The following is a 14,919-nucleotide window of genomic DNA, read 5'->3' as shown; positions in this document are numbered from 1 at the left end:
CGTAGAGAGAAGGGAGAGGAGAGCCTAGGCGACTGAACATCGGGAGGCTGAGCAGTGGCCACAACTACGGACTACTCTCTGAATGCCTCTTTGCAGAGTCTAAAATCCTCGGTCACCAGTATGAAAACTTGATGCGGCAGTATGTCACGAGCTCATCCTTGCAAAGGGATCAGAGAGGGGAAGGGGGATGAGATTGAGACTTGGAGAAGGGGGATTTCTTCCCAAGGAAGGAGGTACAGATTAGGTGAGAGGTTCAGAGACTTGACATAATTTCCACACACACACCTACTCGCTCCAGCTGTCTATATAGCCAGGCAACACTTGGCAACTCGCCTTACAGGTGGGTCCGTGCCAGTAGGCAGCGGGGCCCACCGAATCACACGTCCACCGCACCAGGTCCTGATGATGCCGGTGTGACAACCCTCTCCGACAAGGTCTCCATCCCCATGTGTGACAGCAAGAGCCAGTTGTATGAGAGCAGCTCCCCGCCGGTGCCCAAACTCTTGGTGTGTAGGAATCCTCGACACCTACTGGCAGAGAAGCAGAGCATCTCCACCCACACGCCTTCAATCACCTCCCTCATCTTCTTCTCATCTCACCCAAAGCCAACAAATCTTTAGAAATCTTCCAGGCATCGTGGATGATAAAACTGTGCTGTACAGCTGGACATTTCTCTGCATCCGGGGGCAATTCTGTGCAGCCTGCAACTTCTTCTCTGCATTCTGTCTGCCGTAACTTGACAATTATTCTGTCAACAAGTCCTTCCTCAATCTCCTCAGGCGATGTCCCTTTTCCCTTGAGGATCTCCATCACTGATGCCTTGTCATCCTTGAGAAGCTCCTCCAGTTCAGCATTAGCAGCCTTAAACAGATTCCGTCTCGCACTAGGCAACAACATCTCAGGCTTGACAAACAGTAGGTATATCATGCAGTTAGAAATTTCTCTGCATCCCGTGGCATTTTCATGACTAGCTGATGTGTCAACCTTTTGGTAGAAGCACAAGTCCGTTGCGATGTGCCAGAGAAGGACACTCTTGTCGAACGGCCTGTTTAGCTCCCATTCCTGGTCTTCATCGCATCCTTTATGCAGAATAGTCCATTGCCCCCCTGAAATCATTGAACCTCCTGTAACTGGCAGCATCTACTAGAGTTAATTTCATGGAGATAACACATTTGGGGCAGGTTTGACGGATCAGTACCACTATTCGGTTTTTTTGCACATCAGTACTATGTCTGGGGCAGTGTGTTACAAAATGGTCTAATCTGCGTATAAACAGGTATTGACGGTGTATCTGACAGACGGGGCCCGCCTGTAAGGAGCCGACGTGGCATTATTTTTACAGAAAACCCCATTGTTTTTAATTTAATCACGCAAACTTCGTAGCCCGCTGCCTCGACCTCGCCGGCCTCCCCTCGCCAGAGCCCCGTCTCTGGCTCGGCAGAGCACCAGTGCCCCTCTCCCTTATACTTCCTTTCCTCTCATCCCGAGCTCCCTCTTGCTCTCATTTCTCTCTCTCTCTCTCTCTCTCTCTCTCTCCGGTGAACATGAACGAAGCTCGCCGTCGATCCGAACAGCGCCGCCCCGCCGGATCTCGTCCGACCAAGCTCGCCGCCGCCGGATATGCGCTCCGCCGAGACCCGTTCCGAACAGAGCCGCCCCGCCGAATCTCCTCTGACCAAAGTCGCCGCCGCCGGATTCAAGCTGAGCCGCCCCTGTGCCTCGCCCTTGAATTCTCGATCCGCTCGAGCAAGGGAATCAGCGTCATGTGGGCCACAGCATGGCCCAACAACCAGACGAGAGCCAACGCACGCAAGATTTATTTGGTGCCAAGCACCATACTAGAGCCCACGCACACAAGATTTGTTGCTGAAAAAACGCACACAAGATTTTATGTGGATTAGTATTATTTAGTGCTAAGCATGAACTTTTTTCTAAAATTTATCTAGATTAAAAAAATGTAAGAAAAATTCATGTGTTTTCACTCAGGAGCAGAACCATGCACAATTACTGTCCATCCTGATTATATTTTTCAAATACACAATTAAACAAATTATATGCCCAACTCACAGTTACTGTGTATATTGATTATATTTTTTAAAACGCACAGATACTCAAAAAATTGACAACATGTATTAAAAATTATTGTGTAGTCATAATAAATTTTATAATTCATGACCAACATTTTAAAAAATACATTTACAATTTTTAAATACGCGTTCAACATTTTCCAAAAATGCTCTGAACATTTTTCTTCATGTGCACAAGCACTTTATTTACCTTTCAGGGTAATTGTAAATTTTTCTCACATTTATTTTCTCAACGGAAAAATATTATAATAAATGTGAACCTAAAAATAACATATTTTTCTTACATCAATTTTGTCAAATTACTCGCTGGTAAATCTGCCTGGCCCTCAATCTTTTTATTAGTATCGAATTATTTCTTCCATCCCACTGACAAGTGGGACCCACATGGGCCCGCTGCCATGACCCAAAAAAACATATATACAGAAAAGGCGGAACGTTTAAATTAATAGTATAAATACTGTAATTGCCTGTAGTTTAATCAGATGATGCTGTGGCGTAGTGGTGCCGCAGTTGGTTCCACATACGGCACGGCGCCGGTTCGAATACCAGCGGGAGCGCGCCTGTAATTGTTGAAGAACCAACTTTGTAATTCTGGAAGATGAGGAGCATGACTTCACTAGTGCAGAACCGGGCAATAGCACCGGTTCGTAAGGCCCTTTAGTGCCGGTTTGGTAACCGGCACTAAAGTGTAGGCACGAACCCGTGCTAAAGAGCAACCACGTGGCACGAGCCAGCTTTGGGGGCAGGGAGTCCTTTAGTACCGGTTGGTGTCACCAACTGGTATTAAAAGGTTGGGGGGGTTGGGTTTATAATTTCTTTTTCATTTAATTTTGTGTTTTCCATTTAATTATTTTTCGTTTGCTGGTATTTTACGATACTACATATTGTACACGTTATGCATATATATAAATAGAATTTCTAGTAGAACCGATCATAATAGTATTTCCTAATTGGTGCCTTCGGAGCCAGTGGCATTAGCTTAGCTAATTGGTGCCTTCGAAGCACGATAACAATTGGAAGTGGTTCATGGGCCGGTAGCGGGTAATAGTATTCTCTTTTGGGATCTATGACCTGGTCGAGCAAAAATTCCGCTATTTCCTCTTGAATTGCTTCTATGCGGTCCTGTGCTAGGATCTTGTCCCGCACCTCTTTGAACTGTTAAGAAGGAGATCAATATGCATGTGTATTAGTTGTGTGACTAGATATCGATAACGGTGTAAAAATTGTGAATAGTGTTCGGACAATCGATATCGTACCCATTCCTGTCTTTGAGATTTGCTCCTTTCGGACGCCATCATGCGAATGTTCTCGCAAACATAGTATGCACATAGATCATTCCCCGGCGCCTGCTTCAGGGCCTTTATGAGAATGGAATTTGATCAGATAATAATTAATCAAGCATGATAATTAAAGAGATGGCAGGTAGCTAGTACTACTTAACTACTTACCTTGGGTCGATACCATTTCAGATTTTGTTTCCATGGGTCTGGAGTGGCCCCGATGAACTTTGCCCAAGCCCTGCCCGCCGACAAAGAAAATGAATAAATGGGTTATTAAATAGTTGTTATCAGGAAATGACGAACTAATTAAATAGGCTGAGATATAGTTAATAATGATTAAAATTACCTGTTGACTATCCTCTTCACGATGGTGTAGTCAATTGCTTTCTTAAGTAGTGAGTCTAGTACTTCAACTGTTCCTTCATCAACTTTAATGATTAACAAGATCCAGTGAAATCTGCATGCACACACATTTGCATATCTTAATTAAGCGGGCATATGTAAGCAAAAACATGTAGCTAGCTAGTAGGGAAAAACAGAATTTGTAGTACAAGACAGTGTGACTCACTGAAAGTTGTAAGGAAGTAGTATATCTTCATTGTATTTGAGGCCCTCGAAGAACTCTAGCATGCTTTCCTCTACACTTTTTTCGTGATATGGATCTATTTTCCATGTGTATTCATTAATGGTATTTGGGTCAACGAACCCAATGCCATAGCGTCCACCTTTTTTCATTTCATAAATCTTCATCCTGCATAATACTACAGAAAAGAATATAGTGAGGATAATTACAGGTAATGATTGATCAAAATGATCACTACAACTAGCTTGAGACTTACATTACAGAAAGAAATCACTTACAGACAATAGCAACTGACGATAGATTTGTCGAGTGCGTCTTGATTGTATAGCTGAAATAGTTCTGAATACTCAACGGGCACAGCTTTCTCATGGTAGTAATGATCCTTGTTGACATTCACCATGAGGGACTCTCGATTGGAAATCTTGGTAATGTCCATGTACCATTGATGCAATTCATACATTCTCGTTGGGAGCTTATTGACCTCCTCTAGCTCGACCAAAGGTTGGACCCGGGCATATTTCCGTTTTATTTCCTCCTCTCTAGTCGGAGACATGGGCTCGATATCGAGGAGTTGTCCAACAGTGATTCCGATCGATTCAGCCTGCGCAATATGCTCCTCGGTTATTATCATATCGCCTACCCCGGGAACGTTAACGGTTTGCCCACAATAATATTGGGCGCGCCTACTCTCATGTGTTGTTGGCACAACAGGCGGGGGGATTGATTGCGCCGCCTGTTCTCCCAGCTGGGGAACGGTTTTACCGCTCCTTTTGCTAGCTGATTTGCTCGAGCTCGAGCTCGCCTCTTTCTGTAGACGTGCTCGATTTAACTTCTTGATGTGGCGCTTATAGTCTGTGTCAACAGGCTTGGGAGCTGGTGCTCTAGCCATACGAATGAAGTGGTCAATTTTTTCCACAGGCACTTTCTCCCTTGTCGGCGGTGGCGGTTTCGGTGCAAAATGGGCTTCCACCTCGGCCTTCGATATGGCTACGTTTTCCTCCTCGGACTTGTCGTAAGGCCTCTGCGGAAGAGGCGCGAGGCTTGGACCATATTGAAATCGCTTGCCTCCGCCTGTACCTCCAGTACTACCTCGACTTGTACCGCTACGCACAATAGCTGAGGCGGCTCTCTTCCGTGATTGCTGAGGCGGCGAAGACGGATGACGTGGCTGAGTTGGAGGAGGAGTGGCCTGAAGCTGTGCCGGACTTGGAGGAGGAGTGGCCTGAAGCTGTGCCGGACTTGGAGGAGGAGTGTCCTGACGCTTTGCCGGACTTGGAGGAGGAGGAGTGGCCTGAAGCTGTGCCGGACTTGGAGGAGGAGTGGCCTGACGCATTGGTGGACTTGGAGGAGCGGGAGTCTGCTGACTCGGTGGCGGACTGCGACGAGGAGTCGGATGACGCGGTGTCAGTAGCCTTCGAAAGATGATGCAATCCTTTCTCCATAGGATGATACGATGGTTGGCCTCTCCTAGTGTGTGCTCATCGTCACCTCCAGGAAGAAAAAAAAAGACTCATTAGTGTACTGTCGTCAGCTGTGATTCTTTCTGCGTGCATGGGTACAATTTTCACTTTTGTTAGAGATGATTAAACATCTTGGATAGCCCATCTTGCAAAGAATCATATGCTTCATGCTCCAGGAAGATTTCTAGCACAGTTAGCCGATCAGGGGTTGATGATGCAAGGTCCACAAATAACTTACGGGCCTCAAGGTCCAATCTCCTTAATTGGAGGAGCTTTGCTCTATCGTCTTCTCCCTCGGCTTGAGGAACATGGTTGGGCCCACGGTCAGCCTCACCACCTTCCTTTTGTGCTTGAGGAACATGGTTGAGCTCAAGGTCAGCCTCATCATTCCTTCTTTCCTTGGGCTTGACAACGATGGTTGTCCTCAAGGTCCACTTCATTGGTTGAGCTCAAGGTCAGCCTCATCATTCCTTCTTTCCTTGGGCTTGACGACGATGGTTGTCCTCAAGGTCCACTTCATTGGCTTCTCCTTGCGCTCGAAGAACATGGTCCTGCTGAAGGTCAATTGCGATGCCTTCTACTCTAGCTTGAGAATGACAATTGGCCAGGACAAAAGCCCTTGCTTTTTGCACAGTCTTCACGCAAAATGCCCTTGTCTATCCCGCTTACCATCCTCGAAAGCGGGTCAGCCTTGCTCATGAACGCCGGATGGATAGACTCCAGCCAGGAGAGACGTGATTCAGGACCATGGTTCAGCCGAACCTATGGTTTATGCCGTACGATTTAACATCCTACTACATGTGGATATATGACATGCATGCCAACTGCATTTTTTAATCAATCATGCATGGATCCTCATGAATAGACATGCATGACAATTGCATTTTTTAATCAATCATGCATGGGTCCTCAAAAATAGTGTATAGAAATCAATGGTGTCGAGTGTAGGTTCGGCTGAACCATGGTTCCATAAAACATTTTCGCTCCAGCCATTGCTGATACCGCACCAACCACGGAGGGCGAGCAGCTTTGACTGCCGCCCTTCTCGCCATCCTTCGAATATTGAGATAAGGGTCAGCTAAGCTGACTAGGCTACTGAAGCTAGCACTCTTGAGAGCCCAGGGCTTCTCTATGCATTTGAGGATGCCCACGACGAAGAACAATATTGACGCCTGCAATAACCACTTGTCGCCCCCAGGCCATGATTTGCAGAACACATAGATGGCTACAGTGATTCGGGACACAACAGTGAGGACATGCCGCGTCCACAGCTCGTTGTCTTCGATGTTGTAGGCGGTTATGCCATCCTGTCCACCAAGGTGGACCAGGAGAACGGGCGCCCAAACCACCTCGAGGATGCTATCGCTGTTTGCAGAACCATAAGGCCTTGTACAATGGAAGATGTTTAGAGGGGTGCTCAGAAAAATAAACCGAGATTTTCTGAAGCACCGGTGCCTATTTCTACAAAAGAGACGCTTAGTTAACCGTCTACCCTGTACAAATAAGCACCGGTGCTTCAGAAAAATCTGGTTTATTTCTGTAAGCACCTCCCCTAAGCACCTTTCATTGTACAAGGCCTAATCCTGCTTCCTCTGGCGGCTGAAGAGGGTAGCCACACTAGTGCAGAACCGGGCAATAACACCGGTTCGTAAGGCCCTTTAGTGCCGGTTCCATAACCGGCACTAAAGTGTGGTCACTAAAGGCCCCCCCTTTAGTACTGGTTCAGCACGAACCGGTGCTAAAGGGAAACCACGTGGCACGAGTCAGCTCCGGGGGCCGGGAGCCCTTTAGTACCGGTTGGTAACATCAACCGGTACTAAATGTTTGTGGGTTTTTGTTTTATTTTGTATTTTTCAATTAAATTTGTGTTATCAATTTAATTTAGGATTGTTTTACGTTATAATGAGTTGTAGTCGTCGTCGTCATCATCATCATCATCATCGCATATTAATAAATAAATAAACTCTAGCTAGCTAAAAATCATCGTAGTCGTCTAATTACCACTATTTAATCATCATAGTCATTACCGCTAGCTATCTAATCATCACCAACACTGGCTAGCTTAAAGAGGAAACATTCACTTTCTAACAGAAGCAAAGATATCATCGAGTTCAACATAATCATCACCAACATCGAAGTTCAGGACACAGACATGAGACACTAATTAAGAGCATGAACTAGTGCTGCTCCCTCTCAGGTAGAATAGCATAGAACATGTATAGCTCTCCTGATTCATCATACTGGAGCATGCAGATGAATCTGTCTCCTAATCTTGGGTTGCGCTTCTCCTTGCTGCCCCCTAGTATTTCTCTGCGATCGTTAACAATTTTGCTCCAATCTTTCACTATTAAGCATTCTTCGCTTTTAGAAATCCTGAATGCACTCATGTGCAATGTAGGATATCTTGGCCGTAAGCTAACCATTGACATGTCACCTTTAGTCTCGATCCACTGAGGCACAACTGTCATCGGAAGTCCCTGTCGAAGAACACCGTATAATAATCAATATACTAAGCAATGAAAGTTTAGCTTCAAAAATAATGTATGCAAAAGATGCACTAATTAAGGACAAATAGTAAAAATCTTACCATCTTTCGATTATAGATGTGACCGTAGTTCAATACGATCACCATTGGTCGCATGTTTTAAGTACTAACATTTCTAAGTTCAGGGAAAAAATTTGTCTTGACAGTATTAAGATCCTCAAGCCATGAAACATAATGACTTATCTCCTCGCAGTTTAGTTGAGCCCCGGGGCAGTAGTAGGTCCTGTCTACCAAGCGCCGGACATGTTTGCTTGAACCGAAATAAGCTGACAATACAAATTAGTTGTCAACTATTTTTAAATAAACTGTATCAAAGACATAAACATATGCATGCATGGTTGAGAAAAACTCACATAATGGTAGAACTGGAGGTGTTTGCACATCGACCCAGATGTCTATATTACCTTCAATATCATCTTCCGGACGAATATCAAAGGTGACAACCATACCAGGCTCAAATGCATAAGCCTTGCATAGTACTTACCAAGTTTTGCATTCAAAATGGATGTATGTGTCTCCATTATATAATTTGACGTTGAAAGTATACCCATGCTCCGTCTTCAAGTAAACTCTCTTTACTTCCATATCATCTATAGCACTAAAACCTATCTTATCCAAGAAAAAAATTCTTGCATGGCAGGGGATACGCTAGTAGAATAGTGAAAATTTAAATTTATAAGTTGAAGCAAATGAAGCATAAGTCATGCTTTAAAATTATAAGTTGAAGCAAATGAAGCATAAGTTTGCATTCAAATAATAATTGCCGTTGTGACTTACTGTATCCACTTCGAATATCTCATCCAGCTTGATGCTGAAGCGCCTACCATCAACAAGGAAATTTCTGTCGCACAGGCCGCGCTGGTCTTCACAGTGTTCGCACATAATGAAATCTTTTTCGTCGTCAGATGACATTTCCTATATATGTTCATATAGGTGAAACATTAAACACTTATTACTATCTAACATTAATTAATATCTAGCCAAATATATATTCATCTAACATTTGACATTAATATATCTAACTATATTCATCTCTAACAATTGACATTACTATATATTTAATTTTTCTATCTAATTCATCTAACATTCGACATTAATCTAACATTTATATAAACTCAAAATATATAAAAAATTAAATAAACAGAAAAACTCATTAACAAATAATATTTTAATTAGATCATCAAATCTCAGATACCTAAATTTTCTTACTAAAAAAAACTAGTTATATTAATTATTCAACTAGTTCAAATCTCATAAACCTAAATAAACTAGTTCGACAATTTTCTTACTAAAAAGAAATTAGTTATATTAATTATTCAACTAGTTAAAATCTCTAGTTCGACAATTTTCTATCTAGCTAATTCATCTAACATTCGACATTAATCTAACATTCGATCATCTAATTAACTTTTCTAAAAAACAGAAAACAGAAAATAAGTAAAAAAATGTGTGTGTGTGTATGTATGTGTCTGTGTACGTATACGTACGTACACTGCAGTGCGGCCCCGTACGCCGCCGCCCGTACATACGAGCGGGGGCGCCGGCGTACGGGCCGGGTGCGACGACGACGGACGGCGGCGCGGGTACGCGAGAGCGAGAGACGTACGGGACCGCGGCGCGACGACGGGCAGCGGCGGGGACAGCAAGGACGACGACGGACGACGGGCGACGGGCGGCGACGACGGGTTCGAGCAGCGCGCGGCGATGTCGCGAGAGGTTGGAGACGAAAGTGGAGAGATGTAACTGAAATTTTCGTAAGTGTTGTATATATAGGAGAGGCCTTTAGTACCGGTTGGAGCCACCAACCGGTACTAAAGGCCAACTTTGGCCAGGCCAAGAGGCGGGAAGAGCAGGCCTTTAGTACCGGTTGGAGCCACCAACCGGTACTAAAGGCCTCACGCTGCCACCCCAAATTTAGTCCCACCTCACCCGGCGAAGGGCAGCCGCACTATTTTATAAACCCAGCCGCGGCTACCTCTTCGAACTCCTCTAAATAGCAGGCTTCTGGGCCTAATTAATTAGGGCGCGCTGCCCTGTGAGTCTGCTGGCCCTTCTAGGCCTGCATCTGCACACCCTAGGTCTGGCAGGCCCACTGGATAGCGCGCCAACAAAATTTTTATATAGTTTTTTTTCTTTTCTGCATTACTTATTTTCTTATATTTATTTTTGAGTAGTTTTTTATATAGTTTTTTCTGCATTATTTATTTTCTTCAAGTTTGAACATTTTCAAGATTTATTTTGTAGTGATTTTCAATTTCACGGTCATTTAGCTCTCTAAACAATTAGTTAAATGGCCGAAAAACAACAAATAATGTCAGAACATGTTGGAAATTGATGACGTCGCTTTGAATACTGCATACTAAACACAAAAGAAGTCCGGAGTTCAAATAAGTTTAAAAAATATTGAAGTGGCCGTGTAAGAGATGAGTTCTCGTCCGAAACCCTGATACTCCGAAAGAGTATGTCCGGTTTGTACACGAAGTGCGTCCAGTTTTTGCCGTGACCCTCTCTACTCTTTCGCGCATACTATGCGGGTGATATGATGATACCATGCCAAGTTTTAACATTTTCAGGATTCATTTTGTAGTGATTTTCAATTTCACGGTCATTTAGCTCTCTAAAACAATTAGGTAAATGACCGAAAAACAACAAATGATGTCAGAACATGTTGAAAATTAATAACGTCGCTTTGAATGCTGCATACTGAACACAAAAGAAGTCCGGAGTTCAAATAAGTTATTAAAAATAAAAAATAGGTGCAATGCTGGTTAATTTGCTTCAAGCCATTCGGAATAGTGTAGTTAGTACATGCGTTAAATGACCAAAAAACAACAAATGATGTCAGAACATGTTGAAAATTGATGACGTCGCTTTGAATGCTGCATACTGAACACAAAAGAAGTCTGGAGTTCAAATAAGTTATTAAAAATAAAAAAGAGGTGCAATGCTGGTTAATTTGCTTCATGCCATTCGGAATAGTGTAGACTGCACTGCACATAGCTTAGTGCAATCTATGCTATTCCGCAAGGCTTGAAGCTAATCAACATGTAGGTGAGCATTGCAACTCTTCGTCATTGTCTGTACACTCACGGCTTATAAACCGCTCATACTGCCTCTCTCTTGGCGAGATGAGACTAAAAATCAGCTTACAAAAAAACTCTAGTACCGGTTCATGGCATGAACCGGTACTAAAGGTCTTCGTGGGGTCCCAGACCGACCATAGCCTGACACAGCCTCATTAGTACCGGTTCGTGGCATGAATCGGTACTAAAGGTTACTCACGAACAGGTACTAATGATGCCCGCCCGCCTAGCCGTTGGATCCAGCACTAATGGTTACATTAGTGCCGGCTCAAATTCAAACCGGCACTAATGTACTTTACATTTGACTCTTTTTCTACTTGTGCAAGGGCATATATGGCTAGAGCATCGCTGCCTAGGTACGTAAGCCACATCAAGGACCTGACCCAGGAAGAAAGAGCAAGCTTACGCACGGTAGACGAGATAAACAGGATCCACTGGACGAAGAGGCTGGCGAGGACGAGGATGCGCAGCTGCCACTCCTCCCACCATTCCACAGCATCTGAGATGCCCATCTCCTGCCTACGGCTCTTGCTCCCTCGCGGGCTCCCACTCAAGGATCAGTTGCATACACCCTAACACACACAACAGTGAGAGGCCTGACTCGTTTGAAGCTTGCCCGTCAATTCTATCTATGGTTGCATATGTATGCCTCGTAGTATTTTTCTTGACTTGCCCTGACGTCTTGCGTTGCGTGCATCAGTAGTAGCCATTTCTTAGTAATTTCTAGCGGTGCACCGAGACGGCGAGCTCGACTCGACTCGACGGACGGAGGAGAGGGATGCCACAGCCACGGCCATGTACGGTACACGGACGGGGGATAAACGCAAACAGCTAGCGGGCAGGTGAGAGCTGACCTGGTCCTGACGGCGCTTCCAGCTCTGGCAGACGGAGGAGAGGGCGGGCGACCATGGCACCTGAGCTGGAAGACGAGGTGAGGTGACCCGGCTCGGCTCGTCGTCGTCGGCGTCCGGCTGGGCGTTAGACAACCCCGCCCCGCCTGGAGTTTCACGCCATCCGGCTGAGGCGCTTCCCTGGTTGCTCGTCGGCGGCGTATCTTGGTCACCATGCCATCGCCCGCACGCACGGGCGACGAGGAGTGACGAACGCACGGCCGCGGCGAGGCGGGGACTCAAACTCGAGGGGCTGCTGGACTGAGAGGCGGAGGAAGGAGTGGGTTCACCGATGGCGGGCCGCTCGTCTGCTGCAGTTAGTTGCTGTAGGGCCGGGCTGTATGGGCTTGATAGGCTGGCTTTGGCAGGCTGAGTGGGCCTCATAGGATAACTTTTGACACTTGTATCTCTACTCAATGTCGACCACGTTCTTCTAAAAAAAACTCAATGTCGACCACATTTGACCATCTTGGACGACAACCCAGTTTATTTGATTTTACTGTTCAAGCCCAGGTGCACCTGATCGCCCTTCATTAGGTCGTAATAGTGGCCCGTGAAAGCTGCAGCTCGGCTTGGAATTAGGCCTATCTTCACGCACAATGCACCGACGTACAAGCCCATCTCCACGCACAAGCTCGGTTGCTTCTCAACCAGCCGCCGCCGCAGCGGGGAGCTCCTTTTTGACGCGTTCTGCGTTAAATTGGAGTCGCGACGCATACAGCAAGCCCCGAATGGGCCGGCCCATTAGCGTGCTCGCGCGTTCGTCCCGCTCGGACAGTGGCACGACGAAAAAAAATGACAAGCGTCCGCAACAGGAATCAAACCAAAGACATCTGGGTTACAAAGCGTTGTCGCTAACCAATGCACTGGACGATAATACATTGGTAAAATGCGGCGCCAAAGTATAAGAACTAACCACAGCGCCACATGTAAACACCTTTTCAAAAAATTGAACAATTTTCTTGCAAAATGTAAATCAAAAATCAAAAGGTAAGTAGCGTTTGAAAGTCTCAACATTTTTTGAAAGATGTGAACAAATTCCGCAATTTTTAAGTTTTCTGAAATGCGATTTTGTAAGAATGTGAACATATTACTTAACAGCGCGAACAAATAGTGAAATTTCGAACTTCATCCTGAAAGGGCGAACAATTTTTGTAGGAAGTGATCATTTTTTGAAACTATGAATTTCTTGAAAAACAAATCTGGAAACCTCTGACCATTTTTTGATATAATCAAACATTTATTGAGTTTGTGAACAAAATTTGAAAATAGGAATAATTTTCAAATTCGGAAAAATTCAAAATCAATCATTTTTTCAATTCTCAAACATTTTTTTATATTTGTGAACAAAATCGAAAAAACAGGAACAATTTTATACTTCTGATTTTTTTTGAAGACATTAAGAACTTTTTAATATCCTGAACATTTTTTAAGTTGTGAACAAATATGGAAAAACAGGAACATTTTTTAAAATTGTGAACATATTATTTAACAATGCGAACAAATAGTGAAATTTCGAACTTCATCCAAAAACGGCGAACAATTTTTGTAGAAAGTGGTCTTGTTTTGAAACTGCGATTCTTTTGGAAATTCTGAACCTTTTTTGAAACAATGAACAATTATAAAAAGTCTGAACAAATTTGGAAACCACTGAACATTTTTTGAAATACTCGAACATTTTATGAGTTTGTGAACAAAATTTGGAAAACAGGAATAGTTTTTAAAATTCAAAAAATTCAAAAAACGATCATTTTTCAATTCTTTAACATTTTTTCCGTTTGTGAACAAAATTGTCAAAACAGGAACAATTTTCACTTGAGCTCCAAGTGAAAGTGAAACCATCTTTACCGTTTTCACCGCACGTTGGTGCCGAAAAGTTCATGCAAAGCTAGACCTTCGGTGGCCAGCACCATACCTACCTTAATTTTGAGAACCTTTCGTCACAATATTCTTTTTCCTGGATGCACTTGTGTGTTCCCCTTTCTTGTCATTCCGTTGACCACTCACAAGTGGTTGTTGCATCATAACATGCTGGGAATTTCTTTGCACTGGATAACATGTGGTGAAAACTAAAGAAAACATTCAACCGCCGCATGATTATGTGTCTCGCTACTTGCATCTCTATCAATAGGTAAACACATGCATGCCCTGGCTTCAAGAACTCGCCTATATACTATACGTGCAAGTCTGCTATGTATCTGTATCCGAATCATGATGTGTGCCCTAAGTCAATCGCCGAACGCGCGTCAAATGATTAACCCTTGCTATATGTATGCATGTTTGTATTTGGGTTTAGCTTGTACACACCGTATGTCTCATTCACCAAACCAGCCTATACGTAGGATTGATCATGTATGGAAGAAGCCAAGTGCGGGAGTTGTAAAAATCAATGTCGATGCATCATTTCATGAGCATAAGTTCACAGGAGCTTGCGGAGCTGTTGCACCAGATGACCATGGCAAATTTCTGGGGGCAACAACTCATGTCCTACCACATGTGTCTAGTGTAGGTTCAGCTGAATTATTTGCTATTCGATGTGGTCTGTACCTAGCAGCGAAACTGGGTTGTATGAAGCTTATCATCGAGTCTGATAGTTTGACTGCGCTGGAGGCCATATCTGATCCTAATGCCTACATGGGAGTGGATGTCCCAATCATAGCAGAATGCTCCCTCATGTCAATGGATTATGCTTCTATCAGTTTTGATTATTGTACTAGAGAGGCAAACTTGATAGCGGATGGTTTAGCAAAGCACTGTTTCAGCATTAGTAAATCAGAAGAGTGGGAGACCATTGTCCCTGACTTTATTCTCCACCATTATGTAAACGATCTTGCTGTTATTTGAGGAATAAAGTTATTACGCTCAAAAAAAAAAATTCTAACCATGTGGAAACTTCACTGGTCACCCGCAAAAAAGAAAGAAAGAAAGGAAACTTCACTGGTCATCGGATTAGCTTTTGATCGATCGTGTGCTACGCTGTCAAGTTTCATT

This window comes from Triticum urartu, chromosome 3 (genome assembly GCF_003073215.2).
Source record: "Triticum urartu cultivar G1812 chromosome 3, Tu2.1, whole genome shotgun sequence".
In the NCBI taxonomy this organism is placed as follows: domain Eukaryota; kingdom Viridiplantae; phylum Streptophyta; class Magnoliopsida; order Poales; family Poaceae; genus Triticum; species Triticum urartu.
This window is presented reverse-complemented; position numbering follows the sequence as displayed.